The sequence below is a fragment of the Quercus suber genome, unplaced genomic scaffold, assembly GCF_002906115.3.
Source record: "Quercus suber isolate HL8 unplaced genomic scaffold, Cork oak 2.0 scaffold_989, whole genome shotgun sequence".
NCBI lineage: Eukaryota > Viridiplantae > Streptophyta > Magnoliopsida > Fagales > Fagaceae > Quercus > Quercus suber.
In genome coordinates this window covers 1-18,617 of record NW_027070404.1, presented here as the reverse complement: position 1 = coordinate 18,617, position 18,617 = coordinate 1, and the positions used below count along the sequence as shown (strand labels likewise).

General features: G+C 35.7%; 1 long non-coding RNA gene across 1 annotated transcript; it reads left to right on the top strand.

The window, feature by feature from the left end:
- The first annotated feature begins 5,480 nt into the window (after positions 1-5,480).
- On the top strand, positions 5,481-18,159 carry LOC136065485 (uncharacterized). Its single transcript, XR_010627126.1, has 2 exons — positions 5,481-5,784; positions 17,880-18,159. It is a non-coding gene; the product is annotated as an uncharacterized LOC136065485 (long non-coding RNA).
- The last annotated feature ends 458 nt before the right edge of the window (positions 18,160-18,617 follow it).

Sequence of the window (18,617 nt, the reverse complement as noted above, 5' to 3'; positions counted from 1 at the left end):
TTTTTTTGGGTGCATTTAATGCTTTTTTAAGTCAAATTTGATTCTTATTATGGTTAGGTATCAATTAGGAGTTATTTTAGATTATATTTTCTTGTCTGTCAAGTTTTACAGAGCCCTTAAAAAGGCCCCTAATTCTGTAAACGTTTTTGATAGTTTATTATTAATAAAAATTCAGACTTGTGTCTGTTGTGTTCTCTGGTGGATTCCAAACCTATCACCTTATGGATTCAAGGAACCCCTCGTGGATTCGAGGTTTACTACCCATAAACTAACAGTTTAGTTTCTGTTCCATCAAAGAGAGCATCGTGTGTGCTTCTCTTCAGGCTTCTGCGACATTAGTTGGTATCAGAGCCTTGACTTACCTTGGTCTGATTGCTAACCGGCGAGACGGTAACCACCACCACAACAACGATGAATAACTTAGCGAGTATTACGTGACGTACAACAAGCACTCACAACTACCTATGCTAGGATGGTGCCGTTGAAGAATGGAACCAATAGGGATAACTGCAACGGAGACATAACTCACGAGCAACCTATTGGTAAGCAAATTTCATATAGACCTTATAAGAGAATTGCAAGTTTTAATGGTTATTTTTTAAAAGAAGATTTTCTTGATTGGTTACTTGATCTAGAGGATTTATTTGACTATGAGAATATTTGTTATGAGAGAAAAGTTGGACTTGCTTTGTATAAACTTAATAAGTATGCCTTATGTTGGTGGGAACGAGTACAATCTGATAGAATCCGACAAGGTAAAGACAAAATTCGAGCATGGCCAAGGATGAAAAAGATGCTTGCTATCAAATTTTATCCTTTGGATTGTGAAGAAATCTTCTCCTATACAATACAAGATTATTATTGGCCAAGAAGTTCATACTTGAATTATTTTGAAGAGCCAAATATTCCACCGTTAAAGGAAGAATTACATGTTAAAGAAAATATCGTTCTTGAAGATTATGGAGAAGTCAAAGAAGAAAATATAGAGATTTCTAAGGAAATTAATAAAGGCCTTGTTATAGAAGAAGAACTTGAAATCAAGATTATGGAGGAGATTCATGAAGACCCCATTATAGAGAAAGATCTTGAGATTGAGATAATAGAGACCATTAAAGAAGAAATTATAGAGGAAGTTGTCAACGGTCTCAATGAAATCAAGTTAGATGATTGCAACATTCAAACTCCTATTATTTTATTGGCAGACATCGAAACAAAGTTTATTAATTTTATTGGGGTGGAAAGATTTGATTTGATCATTGACTCTTATTTGATGAATATTGTCAATTACATGAAGATCAAGGGAGAAGAAGTTCAAGTTGCCCAATTAATGACTTTCAAGTTTGGCAAGAAGACAAAGAAGATGAAGTATTCAAAGTATTTGTTCTCTTGGCATGGGAGATTTCAGATTTCAAAGATGAACTCAATGACGAGTTTGTTTCAAGTGGAGGGATCTGATGTAGAACACAATTTACTATCTAATTATTGTAATTTATTATTTTTGGTATTTTTATGTAAAAAAAAACCGTTATTTTAGGTTTAGGTGATTTGTTTCCTTGTTTTTAGGTGCATTTAATGATTTTTAGATCAAATTTGGTTCCTGTTATGGTTAGGTATCAATTAGGAGTTATTTTAGATTATATTTTCTTGTCTGTCAAGTTTTACGGAGCCCTTAAAAAGGCCCTTAATTCTGTAAACGTTTTTGATAGTTTATTATTAATAAAAATTCAGACTTGTGTCTATTGTGTTCTCTGGTGGATTCCAAACCTATCACCTTGTAGATTCAGAGAAACCCCTCGTAGATTCGAGATTTATTACTCAGGAACTAACAGTTTAGTTTCTGTCCATCAAAGAGAGCATCGTGTGTGCTTCTCTCAACTGATGTCGCAGAAACCTGAAAAGAAGCACACATGATGCTCTCTTTGATGAACAAAAACTAAACTGTTAGTTCCTGAGTAGTAAACCTCGAATCCACGAGGGGTTTCCCTGAATCCACAAGGGGATAGGTCTGGAATCCACCAAAGAACACAAAAGACACAAGTCTAAATTTTTATTGATAATAAACTATGAAAAACGTTTACAGACTTAAAGGCCTTTTAAGGGCTCCTTCAAACTTGACAGACAAGAAAATATAATCTAAAATAACTCCTAATTGATATCTAACCATAACAGGAACCAAATTTGACCTAAAAAGCATTAAATGCACCTAAAAACAAGGAAATAAATCACCTAAACCTAAAATAACGGTTTTTTTTTACATAAAAATACCAAAAATAATAAATTACAATAATTAGATGGTAAATTGTGTCCTACATCAGACCCCTCCACTTGAAACAAACTCATCTTCGAGTTCATCTTTGAAATCTGAAATCTCCCATGCCAAGAGAACAAATACTTTGAATACTTCATCTTCTTTGTCTTCTTGCCAAACTTGAAAGTCATTAATTGGGCAACTTGAATTTCTTCTCCCTTGATCTTCATGTAATTGACAATATTCACCAAATAAGAGTCAGTGATCAAATCAAATCTTTCCACCCCAATAAAATCAATAAACTTTGTTTCGGTGTCTGCCAATAAAATAATAGGAGTTTGACTGTTGCAATCATCTAACTTGGTTTCATTGAGATCGTTGACAACTTCCTCTATAATTTCTTCTTTAATGGTCTCTATTATCTCAACCTCAAGATCTTTCTCTACAATGGGGTCTTCATTAATCTCCTCCATAATCTTGATTTTAGGTTCTTCTTCTATAACAAGGCCTTCATTAATTTCCTTAGAAATCTCTATATTTTCTTCTTTGACTTCTCCATAATCTTCAAGAGCGATATTTTCTTTAACATGTAATTCTTCCTTTAACGGTGGAATATTTGGCTCTTCAAAATAATTCAAGTATGAACTTCTTGGCCAATAATAATCTTGTATTGTATACGACAAGATTTCTTCACAATCTAAAGGATAAAATTTGATAGCAAGCATCTTTTTCATCCTTGGCCATGCTCGAATTTTGTCTTTACCTTGTCGGATTCTATCAGATTGTACTTGTTCCCACCAACATAAGGCATACTTACTAAGTTTATACAAAGCAAGTCCAACTTTTCTCTCATAACAAATATTCTCATAGTCAAATAAATCCTCTAGATCAAGTAACCAATCAAGAAAATATTCTTTTAAAAAATAACCATTAAAACTTGCAATTCTCTTATAAGGTCTATATGAAATTTGCTTACCAATAGGTTGCCCGTGAGTTATGTCTCCGTTGCAGTTATCCCTATTGGTTCCATTCTTCAACGGCGCCATCCTAGCATAGATATTTGTGAGTGCTTGTTGTACGTCACATAATACTCGCTAAGTTATTCGTCGTTGTTGTGGTGGTTGTTACCGTCTCACTGGTTAGCAATCAGACCAGGATAAGTCAAGGCTCTGATACCAACTGATGTCGCGGAAGCCTGAAGAGAAGCACACACGATGCTCTCTTTGATGGAACAGAAACTAAACTGTTAGTTTATGGGTAGTAAACCTCGAATCCACGAGGGGTTCCTTGAATCCACAAAGTGATAGGTTTGGAATCCACCAGAGAACACAATAGACACATGTCTGAATTTTTATTAATAATAAACTATCAAAAACGTTTACAGAATTAGGGGCCTTTTTAAGGGCTCCGTAAAACTTAACAGACAAGAAAATATAATATAAAATAACTCCTAAGTGATGCCTAACCATAACAAGAATCAAATTTGACCTAAAGAAAGCATTAAATGCACCTAAAAATAAGGAAATAAATCACACCTAAAATAACGAAAATTACATAAAAATACCAAATATAAAAGATTACAGAAATTAATTAGAATATTTTGTCCTACATCAGACCCCTCCACTTGAAATAAACTCGTCCTCGAGTTCATTCTTGAAATCTGAAATCTTCCACTCCAAATAAACAAATACTTTGAATGTTTTAATAACTTGATCCGATTCTGAAACTTGAATCTATCATATAAAGTGTAGCATAAAATTTCTTCTCATCTATCTTCAATTTATTTGCAACATCAATCAACAAAGGGTTGATAGTAAAATTAAAATTTTCTACTCCAAGAAAATAAACATATTGTGTAGTCATTTTCAACAAATCAACTGAGACCTGAGGATTATGGGTTGTGGACTCATCCTCATATTTGACCTCAATTGAATCTTCCACAATGTTCTCACTAATTACCATCTCTTCATTCCTGTCATTATTCACAATCAACTCAACCTTCGTTTCTTTGATCTCTTCTTCAATTTTTTGACAAGTGGTATTTTCAATCTTTAATTCAATAACTTCTAGCAAATCTTGATCTTTTCTAACCACTTCAAAATTTTCTTTAGAAATAGGCTGCTACTTCTCAATCCTCAAACCCTTTCCTTTACTTGACACATGGACTTTGCTGTCATAATTTTGGTTTTGAATATATTGCTTTTCATATGAATATACAAATTTATAATTAACACTTGTATAATCTTGTATATCATAATAGTCATTAGAAAACCATAAATCAATTAATATTCTTTTCATTCTTTGCCAAGAGCGAATTGGATGCTTACCTTGTCGCTTTCTATCAATTTGAATCTCTTCCCACCATTCCTCTGCTTCATCATCCAATTTATTAGATGCAAGCCGCACTTTTTCTTCATCACAAATCTTCCAAAAATTAAAATATTCTTCCAATTCAAGAAACCAGTCAATAAAATCCATCCTACACATATCTCCGTCAAAGAATGGAATTTTCTTGTAGTTAGGAGTGTGTCTTTGAATATATCGAACATTGTTGTTGCAAGATGATTTCCTAGCAAGAAGAGTATCAATCTTTTGCTAGATTTTGCCTATAATTTTCTGACTCTTTTCACAAAATTGGTGATTCTCATCACGAAAATTAAGGAACTCAACCCTAGTGAGGACTGGGTTGTTGACGTCGTCACCGCCGTCATTGTTATGGTGGTCACCGTCTCACCGGTTAGCCATCAGACCAGGATAAGTCAAGGCTCTGATACCAACTGATGTCGCGGAAGCCTGAAGAGAAGCACACACGATGCTCTTTTTGATGGACAGAAACTAAACTGTTAGTTCCTGAGTAGTAAACCTCGAATCCACGAGGGGTTTTCCTGAATCCACAAGGGGATAGGTCTGGAATCCACCAGAGAACACAAAAGACACAAGTCTAAATTTTTATTGATAATAAACTATGAAAAACGTTTACAGACTTAAAGGCCTTTTTAAGGGCTCCTTAAAACTTGACAGACAAGAAAATATAATCTAAAATAACTCCTAATTGATACCTAACCATATCAGGAACCAAATTTGACCTAAAAAGCATTAAATGCACCTAAAAACAAGGAAATAAATCACCTAAACCTAAAATAACGGTTTTTTTTACATAAAAATACCAAAAATAATAAATTACAATAATTAGATAGTAAATTGTGTCCTACATCACATCTGGTGTTGTTCTATTTGGGTTATGAAAGAGTATAGTGTTGTGGATTCTTGGACTAAACAGTTCACTATTGAACTCAATATGCTACATTGGAAAGTGTTAGGTTTCTTGAAGAATGATCATGTATTAGTGCAGAAAATAGAATCACATGGTTCGAAGCTCTTGTCATATGACCCTAAGAGCCAAAAAGTGAAGAATTTGGGGTTTTATAGAAGCACATATTATTCTTATGCTGATAATTATGAGAGGAATCTTACCTTCTTGACAAATCAAATGATGTAGTTCCCAAGAGGAAAGTGAGCAAGAAGAGGAAGTGCAGGTAAAAAGGCTCAATTCAAGTATTCAATTCAAAATTTCAGCATTTATGTTCCTTAGTTCTATCTTATTCTTGGTATATTCTAGATATTTTTGTGTTGCTATACTTAAATATTAAGTTTCAAACCTCAATATATGGCTTCTGGATTTAATTTGTTATTGAATGGATATGAAGACTAAAGAGTAGTCATAATTTTTTAAATTTTTTTATAGGCATTGTAGCAAAATTTTATCAATTTAGAGAGAGAAAAAAAGAAAGAAAAAAGACCCAATGTACACAGGTAGTATACGAGAGAGAGTCTTAGAGTCTAACAAAAATAACACAAGTCCACAAGCTCCTTGAAAGAGAAAAAGACAACCTGTTCCAATCATACAACAATCACAGCAAAAACAGTTTCAACTACAATGATGTACATTCTGTCACCTCAAAAGTATGCCTATTCCTTGCCAAATAGTTCACATTAAACATGGAGGGATATCCCCCAAAATAATATTGGACTGATGATGGCCAAAATCCCCATTGTTGTAGAAGAAGATGCTCTAAAGAGTGTTCAAAATTGTTAAATATGATTTTGTGGTTTTGGCTGATGACAGGATGAGTCATTCACAAGCACGAAATGGTAAATGTAAATGAACACTTACGTTATAATCTTTTTCTATATGCTGAAAGAATCACATCCAATCCATATTCTCTATGAAAATTTGTTTCACTTTCCATTTCATTAGGCATGCTTAGATTTTTCTGCTATGATCAGCCGTTGCCTTCTGATACTGTGTTGTGTAACTGACATATTGTTTTGCATCAATGTAAAGTCAATAGCGTATGGCATTAGGCCAAACATAAGTTGCTGTAACCATGTAACTGTAGGTAGAGTCGTGTTTTGTTAAGGGTTTTTATTGATTGAATGTGTTATGTTGTATTGAATGTGGGAGTTGCATCGATCTGATGTGACCCTAGTGACAACCTTAGAGTTTGTTTTAAAAATGTAAAAATAATAATAATAATAATGAGCAAAAACCACTTTTGGTCATTAAATTTTGCCTCATTTTTCCTATTTAGGTAGGGTTTCTAAAGTAGTAATGGAATCCTTAAGTTTTTAAAATGATATAATTTGGTCTACAAAAAGAATCATGTGGAATCTTTGGTTTGAAAGAAACCAATGAGAACAGTAGTATTTTCTAACTTATAATTTCAGTTAGTGTTACCTCTGCACAATCATCCCAATGCTTCAACTTCTCAATGTTTAATGAAAATAGTTTAGTAGTGGCAGTTACTAGACCCGATTAGTTATGCAAGAGGCCTAGCTACCTCTGATTAGTCACAAAATTTGAGGTTTTACTCTATTGTTATGGGAGGTTCCTCGTTGAGTCCAAGACTTTTGAATTCTCTGTTGAGGAGGGAGGCACTTATTATATGTTACATATTTATGAGAGAAATCGAGATTCGCTCCGATCAGTTTTCATGGGCAAAGGGAGTGCAAAGCGTTTGCTAGCTATTGTGGAGGATCTCATGTCGAATGTAACTACAGGTAATTTTGCACAAACCTTCAGAGATGGAGATAAAGTTTTTATTTTGCAACTAGGTTCCAATGCGCATGGCAGTTTTTTTATGATCTCGGAACTTATCCATGGTCGTCGGAAAGGCTTTATCGTGGTGCTAGAAGGTAAATCGGGTAGTGGGTGGAGAGGGTTTGGATTGCATCTGCGGAAAGCCATTGCTCCTGAGACGCTAATTAGCAAACAACCTCAATATGTCTAGAAACCAACAGTGGAAAAGTCCAAATCATTACTGTTGGCGATGGCGGAGTATGGTCGGAAAGTTGGTGGTGGTAGCAAGAAAGGAAAGACACCAAATTTTGAAAATACAAACAAAACGAACTTGCGCAATCATAGACATGATACTCGCGATTTGATCCCTGAGAAAGAGAAGCCGATGTCTGAGGCTAAAATCACGCTGGAGATTAAAGATAGCATTGGCAGCGGCACTGAACCTCATTTATCACTGGATGTGAGCATGAGAGTGGAGCGTGGGCTGGATGGTGTGTGGAAAGTTCAGTGGTCCAGAGTCAAGAAGTAGGCCGAAATGTAAAGCCCAAGGAACAAAGCTTTAAAAGCTTTGTTAATCCTTCAGCTCCCTTCAAACCAAAGCCCAATCGCCAAATCGATATTCCCAAGCCCATTTCAGTATGGCGGCCTAAGCCAAAACAAACGCACCCTTTTTCTTTTCCATCTGACGAGACCCAAAACACTGGGATTTCTTTGCCATCGGTCTCGACGAGCTCTGAGCAAGAGTCTAAAAGTTGCGAGGTGGTGAAGCACTCTTAAGTTGTTCCTTGCAACTCTTCGACGCTAGCCCAGCCAATGAAGCTCTCCGATAATGCCGAGATGGATTTTCTCGGCAGCGAAGGGGACGATGCAGAATCTCTTGAATCCGATGAGACCGATGTGTCAGTATCCATCTCTGAAGGTGAAGTTAACTTGCAACAAGACATCGGACTGTAACTTCAAGAACATTCCGGCAATGTTGTCAAGAAATGGGGGAATTCAGAGCAGTGGGTGCTTGAATTATGAGATGGAAGGAGAGTGGCGGTTCCAATACAAATTTCTATACCACCGGGTGAAGTCACAGAGTTTTTGGGAGAGCAAAATCAGCTGGCCTTGGTTCCATTGAGGTCTTTAGATCCTTTGGAGGTGTCATCAGCCCAGTTTAAGGGGGATGAAGTACTTGTGGAGTACTGGGTTTCAGACACCTATTCGGAGGTTGCTGAGCTACCTAGCGAAGCGGGTTTGTCCCCTCTAGCGGTAGAACCACTAGCTTTTTCACTACCCTTGGCCATGGAAGGACAGGAAGTTGTGGGTAGGGAGAATCCAGTGAGGAAAGCTCTTACTCTGAGTGGTTCCAAAGTAGATTCAATGGGTTTGATAACTTTCTGGGCGTGTCCTTACAAGGTTTGGAAAATCAAGTGACGAAATTCCTGTTAGTTGTTGAGGCTGAATTACACCGTAGGGCTGTTTTGGAGAAAAAAGCACGTGACTTGAAGAGTTCAGGAGTGAGAGGTATAAAAGAGTTGAAGGATCTATTTAGTTTGATTAATTATGGTTCTACCTCATCTAGGCGTAATGGTACTAATAGGGAGCGGGCACTATCTGTTTCAAAATGAATTTGAAGATACTTTCCTAGAATATCAGAGGTCTAAATGTGGTTGAGAAGAGGCTTCAAATTCGTAACTTGCTGCGTACCTGGAAGGCTGATATTGTATGTTTACAAGAAACTAAACTTGAATGGATAACTAGAGGAATTGTTCGAAGTATATGGGGCTGCCCTTATGTAGATTGGCTATACCTAGATTCTGAAGGTGCTTCTGGAGGTATTATTCTGATGTGGGACTGAAGAGTGGTGGAAAAAGTGGAGGAAGCAGTGGGGTATTTTTCTGTTTCATGCAAATTTAAAAATGTTGGGGATCAATTTGAGTGAGTGTTTACAGGAGTATATGGGCCATATTTGAATAAGAGGCGTAAGAAAATGTGGGAGGAGCTAACAGGGCTGATTAGTTGGTGGGATTTGCCATGGTGTATAGGAGGGGACTTTAATATAATCCGCTTTCCATCGAAAAGATTAGGGGCTGCAAGTTGTACTTGGGCTATGTATAGATTTTCTGATTTTATCTCTCTTCATGGGCTGATGGATATACCTATGGATGGGGACCTTTATACTTGGTCCAATTCTTCCTCCGCTTCTAGAATAGATCGACTTATTTTCTCTCCACTATTGGCGGATCACTTCACTATGTTTACCCAAAAATGATTATCCAGGGTACTTTCAAACCACTTTCCAATTCTGTTGGAGGGGGGAAGTCATCGGAGAGGTAGAACTCCATTTCGTTTTGAAAATATGTGGTTGAGGGTGGAGAATTTTGTTGATAAAGTGAAAACTTGGTGGGCATCTTATTTGGTCCAAGGCAACCCGAGTTTTATACTAGCTAAAAAGTTGGTAGCTTTGAAGTTGGATCTAAAAATGTGGAATGAAGCGAAGTTTGGTAATGTCACTATTAAAAAATAGCAACTTTGGAACAAGTTGAATGATTTGGATGTTAGAGAGGAATCTCAGCCTTTAACAGCTAAGGAAAAGTTAGAACAAATTAATCTTCGTACCGATATTGAAAAGCTCACTCTTTTAGAAGAGGTTAGTTGGAGGCAGAAATCTAGGGTGCTGCATTTGAAGGAGGGGGACGCAAATACAAAATTTTTCCATAGAATGGCAAATTCCCATAGAAGAAATAATGGTATTGAAAGTCTTATGGTTGATGGAATCTTGTCTTCAGATCAAGGTATGATTGCTGATTGTATTACTCAATTCTTTATGAAATTATACTCTGAGGAGCAAGTTGTTAGACCATTTCCAGAAGCCTTGGTATTTCCTAGGATATCTGGTGATAATACAGATTGGCTAGATAGACCCTTTGATGAGGCAGAAAATTTGGAGGTCATACAAAATTTTAATGGTGACAAATCGCTTAGACCAGATGGGTTTCCATTGGCATTCTTTCAAGCTTGCTAGGGAATTCTCAAAATTGATCTTATGGCTGTTTTTTATCAATTTTTTGCTAAAGGTCAATTTGAGAAGAGTTTAAATGCAACTTTTATCACTCTTATACCCAAAAAAAATGCAGCAATTGATGTTAAGGATTCTCGCCCCATTAGTCTTGTTTAGGGGGGGGAGGGGGGTTTATAAAACCATTGCTAAGGTCTTAGCCAACAGACTTCGCACAGTCATGGAAGATATAATTTCAGCTTCACAGAATGCTTTTTTGAAGAACCGGCAGATTCTTGACCCGGTACTTATTGCTAATGAATGCCTTGATAGTAGATTGAAAACTGGGTTGCCGGGGCGGCTTTGTAAATTGGATGTTGAGAAGGCCTTTGATCATGTAAATTAGGGATTTCTTATGCAATTATTAGAAAAGGGTGGGTTCTTTGCGAAATGGCGGCAATGGATATTCTTTTGTATATCTATAGTTCGCTTCTCTATTTTGATAAATGACACTCCTTGTGGGTTTTTTGAGAGTTATAGGGGGTTAAGACAAGGTGACCCACTGTCCCTTTTGCTATTTGTACTGGTTATGGAATCCCTTGGGAGAATGTTGGATAAAGCTGTCCATGATGGTCACATGTCAGGCTTTGGTGTGGGTCGTGAAGAGGGAAGATCATTGGCGGTGTCTCATCTCCTCTTTGCGGATGACACTTTGATTTTTTGTGGTGCAAATCTGGATCAGGTTCTATTTCTTCATATGATCCTCATTTGGTTTGAGGCGGTCTCTGGTCTAAAGATAAATTTGGGTAAGTCAGAGTTGGTTCCTGTTGGTATGGTGGATAATTTGGACTTATTGTTGATTGTGCTTGGCTGTAAACAAGGTACTCTTCCAATAAAGTATTTGGGTCTTCCTTTGGGAGCTAAATTCTAGGATAAGCCAATATGGAACCCAATTCTAGAGAAGATAGAACGAAGATTAGCAGGGTGGAAACATTTGTACTTATCCAAGGGAGGTAGAGTCACGTTAATTAAAAGCACTCTATCTAATTTGCCCACTTATTTTCTATCTCTATTTCCTATTCCTATAGTTGTGGCTAACGGAATTGAGAAACTTCAGAGAAATTTCTTATGGGGTGGCATTGGAGATGAACCAAAATTCCATTTGGTTAAATGGGATACTATTTGTAGTCTCATTGCGTTGGGTGGCTTGGGGATAGGGAAGGTAAGACTTTTTAATGAAGCTTTGTTAGGGAAGTGGCTATGGAGATTTGGGATGGAGATGGCTGCACTTTGGAGGCAAGTGATAGAGGTGAAATATGGCAGTGAATGGGGTGGTTGGTTTACTAGGCCTGTTAATGGTCCATATGATGTTAGCTTGTGGAAATATATTAATCGGGGATGGCCTTCTTTTTCTCACCACATTCTATATGATATTGGGGATGGGTCTAGGGTGAAATTTTGGCAAGACCATTGGTGTGGTGAAGCTTCTCTTGCAGTTAGTTATCTTGAATTGTTTAGAGTTTGCCGAGACAAGAAGGCTAGTGTGGCGGAGCTTATGAAGCTTGATAATGGAGTCCTTTTTTGGGATGTAAGTTTCTTTTGGGGTGTGCATGCTCGGGATTTAGAGGCTCTGGCTGGTTTCATGGATACCATATATGGTGCTTCGGTGAAAGGGTTTGGTAAGGATAAGATGTGTTGGAAACTTGATAGAGAGAAAGGCTACCTAGTTAAAGACTATTATAGTCTCTTAGTGGGTTCTAATGATTATTACTTTCCTTGGAAAAGTATTTGGAAACAAAAGATTCCTTCTCGAGTAGCTTTCTTCATTTGGACTGCTGCTTTGGGGAAATGCTTAATGATTGACAATTTAAGCAGAAGGAAGGTTTGGATATTGGATTGGTGTTACATGTGCAAGTGTAATGGTGAATTGGTTGATCATCTTTTTCTTCATTGTCCGGTTGCAATGGATATGTGGACTATGGTGTTCGGTTTGTTTGGAGTGAGCTAGGTTATGCCGCAAACTGTAGTGGGGCTTTTAGCATGTTGGAAAGGCAGATTTGGGTGTCATCGAAATGGGCATATATGGCTGATTGTTCCCCACTGCTTATTGTGGTGTCATTGGAGAGAGAAATAGTAGATGCTTTGAAGATAAGGAGAGATCAAGATTAGATTTGAAGCTATTTTTCTTTAGAACATTAATGGATTGGTTGGCTGCATTGCAGAACCAATCATTTTTATCTTTTCTTGATTTCCTAGATTCTTGTAATTTTTGTTCTTGATTGTTTGCCCCCTTGTACATTTCCTGTGTACTAGGGTGCTTTTCCCCTTTTTGATATCAATAAACTTATTACTTATCAAAAAAATAATTTGGTCTACATTCTAATCTGGACATTGACATTTCATGTGATTGGACATGTTTATGATTAAAAAAAAAAGGTTCTAAATTGTTTAGAAATTGTACTCCAGTAATCTAGGAGGATTACAAGTGCAATGTGACTACCAAGATGGCTTATAATTGCTTCGTGGTATTGACATGGAACAAAAAAAGAGGATAAGATTGCCCATTTTTTTGAACTTGAATTTGTTGTATAGTTCTCTATTCTGCTGTTGGGAAAATATAGATTGGATTATTTTACAAATTTTTAACTATTTTGAAACTCTAAGGTCGAAATGGAAAAATGGAAGAAACTCTAAGGACCATAAGTGGTGTTTGCCCAAAAAATAAGTATTGTTTAGTTGAATTATATGAAGTAGACTGCAGTCTATTGATTCACTTTGGTTGTTAGTTGATGTGGAAAGATTATTGACATTAATGGGGCAAGGAGGATAAATTGGACCTTGTATTACTTCTCCAGTAATTTTTTTGGCTTTTCTATGGAAAATTGATTAGGGTTTTACAAAGAGGACTTTGGAATAGAATTATGAGTATAGAATAGGATTGTAATTGGGACCTTTTTTTCCCATAGAAGTTTTACTTTATTGATCAGACAAATATTGTATAGTATTATTTGATTATTAAATGGCCCGGTTTGCTGTAGGGAGAAAATTATATCTATGTTTATGGTATATTATATAGAAATTAGAAGGAAAATGATGTAAGTGTAAGCAATCACAGCTTAGTTTTCTTTAGGCAATTGGACTTAATAAAAGAAGGTAATCACAACCTCAAAAAGAACCAAAGCTATTGGACTCTTTCATTCAACTTCTAGAGGAATTGCTTAAAGAAATCCCCAATTCATAGTGAAGAGGATAGAGGAGGGAGATTTTCTTAGGGGTTTCCAAGCTAGTCACAATGGTGGTTTGCATATTTCTCATCTTCTATCTACTGATGATACTATTCTTTTTTGTTATTCTTTTTTATGATGCATCTACGGAACAAGTATTATATATTCGAATGGTATTGATATTCTTTGAAGCTATTATAGGCTTGAAAGTGAATGTTGGTAAAAGTGAGACTATGCCAGTGAGTGAGGTTGGGAACTTGGATGCTTTGGCTTGCGTTTTATGTTGTAAGGTTGGTTGTTTGCCCATGTCTTACTTGGGAATGCCTCTTGGGGCTCATTTCAAGGATGCTTTGATTTGGAACCCTATTATAGAAAGGATGTGGAAAAGGCTTTCAAATTGGAAGCGATTATTTTTATCAAGAGGAGGTAGGCTTACTTTATTAAAGAGCACTTTGTCGAGCCTTCCAACTTATTATCTTTCTTTGTTTACCATTCCACAACATGTAGCGGAAAGATTAGAGAGGATTTAGAGGAATTTCCTTTGGGGGAGATCTGATGAAGTTTTTAAATATTTGCTTGTTGCTTGGGATAAGGTTTTATTTGGCTAGTGGAGGCAAGTGGTTTGGGGATTCTGAGGATTGGGCTTTTTAAACAAGCTTTGGTTGGGAAGTGGCTATGGTGCTTTGGGAAGGAAGTTACCCATTTATGGCATTAAGTTATTGCCACCATATATGGGGAGGATAGTGGAGGTTGGTGCACTAGAGTTGTTTGAGGGACACATAGCTGTGGGTTGTGGAGGAAGAGAATTAGAAAAGATGCAAATAGTTTCTTTAGTCATGTGGTGTATGCAAAGGGAGAGGGTAGTCGCATTCGGTTCTAGCATGACCCTTGGAGCGGTCCAACTTCTTTGAAATAGTTATATCTAGAACTATTTGTTTGTGTTGTGGCTCAAGAATCTTTGATTTTTGATATGTTTTTTTATGCACCAGATGGGGGTGTTAGGAGTTGAAACTTACTTTTCCGTCATGCATTTAATGACTAGGAAACAGGAAGATTTTACTCTCATTTTTAGCATGTTTCTACCAGAATACCAAGGGGGGAGAGTGATGATGTTCGAATTTGGCAGTTGAATCGTAGTGGTATTTTTGATGTGCTCTCCTTTTATAATTCTTTATTAAAATACCCTTCTGTTTCTTTCTCTTGGCAGGGCATTTGGTGTATTAAGGTACCAAAAAGGGTGTCTTTCTTTTTATGGATTGCCGATAGGGATGAGATTCTTACCATAGATAACCTTGTTAAGAAGAACTTGCCTCTTGTTAATTGGTGTTGTCTTTGTCGGTTTGATGAGGAAACTGTGGATCACCTTTTACTCCATTGTAATTTTGCTCATGCCTTGTGGAGTATGGTTTTCCTATTGTTTGGGGTTTAGTGGATGATGCAGTATATAGTTGTCTTTCTTCTTTTCACTTGGAGGAATTGTTTGGAGAATTATTCTTCAAATGTTTGGACTATGGTATCGGCATGTCTTATGTGGTTAGTATGGAAAGAACGCGATGCTTGAACTTTTGAGAACATTAAGAGACCTATTGAATTGTTAAAGACATTGCTAGCTAGGACTTTGTTTGAGTGGTCTTGTATTTGGGGCCTCACGCATTGTATTTCCTTGTTTGATTTCCTTATCTTTTAGATCTGCTATTTGATTTGTTTGTATTCTTTCTTTGCCGTGTGTTTACAATCGTAGACACATTGCATTTTTGCTATCAATGAAACTTTTATTACGTAGCCAAAAAAAGAAAAGAAAAAAGAAAGGATCACAACAATTGACAGAAGTAAATGTGAAAGATTACTTGTTAGACAATCTTTTTTGTTGCATGGTTGACTGGTTTGGTGATGGTTGAGCTAGTAGTCATGTGCTAGTGGTTAAAAAAAAAAAACAAGAATATTTTGCAAATAAAAAGTGGGGATGGTGAATCACTTATCCCCTGCTTGCTGCCTTCAAAGTGTTGCAGCTTCTATTCTAGTTTGCTGTTCTGGTCTTATGCCTAGATGTTGTTTGCTGCTAGTAGGTTATTTGACTAATCCTCTAGGTGGAGTGTAATATATTTGCTGGAGAGTTTGTATGCACCCCTTTCTTGGCGTAATTTGCTAGTTTGGGGGAGTTAGTTCTATTTAGTTTTCAAAATGGGGTTCGCAGTTTGTTTGCTGCTGGTTTGGGGTTTTGGACTTCACTGTAGATCTTTTTTTTTAAATACATTTTTATTCATAAATAAATAAATATAAATATATATATATATATATATATAGTCGTAGATCAAACTCCATCACAAAATTAGATCTTTGTTTATGGAATATTATGTAGAAATTATGTGGAAGATCATGTAAGTATATTACGGCTTAGGTTTCTTTAGTCAATTGGACTTAATAAAAGAAGGTAATCACACCCTCAAAAAGAACCAAAGCTATTGGACTCTTTCATTTAACTTCCAAAGGAGTTGGAATTCTGGGCCAAAAGGGAAAGAAATTTAAGCAATATTTTTAATAAAAAAAATGTTGGAAACTACTATAATTGTTAGAATTATGGCTCAATTATTAAATTCACTATTTTTTAGAAAGTTGGAAATTTCTTTGGAAGTATTTTCCCTTTATGTTTCTTAAATTAGAAAATACCCCAATTCTGTTACTACCTGAGTTAATTCTAACAGAATCTAGAATATTTTATTGTGAAAGTTCTAAACTTAACCCTCTAACCCACCCAGGGTAAATAGAACTTAACCCAATTCTCCTCAGCCTTACTCACGCTTGAACTGATTTTTTTTTTCAAGCAGTCAGTTGGATGCCACATTTGCCCTATTGGCGGAAGGTTATTGCTTTCTCAGAAAACTCAACTCTTCGGCAAAAGGAAGTCCTCTCTCTCATAATTTTTTGATTCTTTGATTGTGTTTAATTTGTTGGCCAAGGCCAGAGTCCCTACTTCTTTGTTCATGCTTAACATGCCTGATAAATTGCCCCAATAATTGTGGTGTACATCACAACCTGTAGGCAGACATGGCAAAACGGGTGGGTCGGGTCGAGTTTGTGTCAGGTCAATCGGGTAATGGGTCAAACGGGTCACGGGTCAAAAACGGGTCATTTTAAGCGGGTTAAAAAGGGGTTCGGGTCAACCGGGTTACAGGTCGGGTTGGGTTGACCTGAATTTTTTATATGAATTTTTTTAAAAATATTTTTATAAAGAAAACAACATGTATTTGCTATTTGGAAAGTTATGCAACAAATTGCTTGGTGTAAAATGCATTATTTTGAATTCACCACTTATATTAAGATTGAACTCAGTTAAACTTATTAATTCTTATCAATAATTTTAAAATTATACAAATCCTAACATTGCTATCTAAAACAAAATAATACAAAGATAAGTAAAACAAATACACAAATTTTATTTCTACACAATATCAACATTCCAAAATATAAAACAAAATNGAAACATCCTTATTCACTGAATAGGCATATAAAGTAGGTTACTTGACTAATCCTCTAGGTGGAATGTAGTAGGTTTTCTTGGTATAATTTGCTAGTTTGGGGGAGGTGGTTCTGTTTAGTTTTCAAAATGGGGTTTGCAGTTTGTTTGCTTTTGGTTTGCTGTTTTGGACTTCACTGTAGATCTTTCTTTGGTTTTTTTAATACATACATATATATATATATATATTATCATTGTACTTTGGCTATGTTCGTGTCATGGATAATCAGGGGAAAGAAATGAATTTCAGGATTATTTTTAGTATATTATCATTGTACTTTGGCTATGTTTGTTTCATGGATAATCAGGGGAAAGAAATGAATTTCAGGATTAATTTTTAGTATGGTTGATAATACAAGGATATTTTCCTATACTGTTTGTTGATTATGATTTTGATGTTTTATATGTCTTTATTTGTTGATTATCTTTAATGTTACTACCAAATTAAAAATTAAAAAACAAAGACTGCAAATACAAATATTTAAAAAGGGGAATTGATTGCCCCTTCAAAAAAACAAAAGGGGGAATTGATTGGAATTCATTAGTTGGTTGGATTCTTTGTGCCGTAGAATTGACGGTCATTGTATAGCATTTGGTTAATAGTTGTTATAGTTTAGTTTATTACAATATTGGCAATGCGGCTATGGTTTTGAAGTGTTTATGAGATATGTTTTGTAATGTGACAATTCTTGTCTATTATTGTTGTATTGATAATGTGATTGTTGTTAGTAGGTGATTTTAGAGTAAGGTTGGTAATTGGAGAAATTTTTTTTGCTAAGGATTTTATATATTGAAGATTAATATTTTTATGATTGTCATTTGTGTTGCAGATAACAACAATACATAGGAGGACTGAAGGATGCATTCGCGTAATGTGGCAACAGTTTTTCTTTTTGTCTAGATTTGTTTTTTGCCCTGTGGATCTTTGTCAATCCTTCTTTGTTTGGAAAGGATCATTTTAAATTTTAGACAAAAATGTAAAGTACACTTAAGTCTAGAATAGTTTTAATTTTTTTTTTTAATTTTATAAACAAAGATATTTTATTAGAAGACAATATTTCTTTGTGTTCAAGATCATAAACACAATTGCCCAAAAGAATTGCACATGAATGAAGCGATCCTATAAAATCTAAATGGAAATGCAACTATTAAGACGCCGCACATGAGACCAATTAAACTTAGTTCAAATCATCAATGATTCCAACTTAAAATCAGAATTTATTTTTATTTTTTATTTTTATGAATAGTAATAACTAATAAATATAACTATTTCTAGTGATAGCCACATAAGATATAACGAGACAAAATTCTAAAAATTTCAAGGGTGTTTTTTGAATTAATCCCTTCATTCTGTGTATCTTCCTGGTAACAGCCATCGGATCCCAAAAGACACTAAAGACTACCCTCCTCTATAAAACATAGGAAATGGATCAACAAATAGTCCATAGTCTCACCACTTATACAGGTGCATACAACACCTCCCATACTACTTTCCAAATAAAAGATGAGGCCCTCCTTGGGCCTTAATGCACTAAAGACTCTTCTATCTTACTTTAAAAGCTAAAATG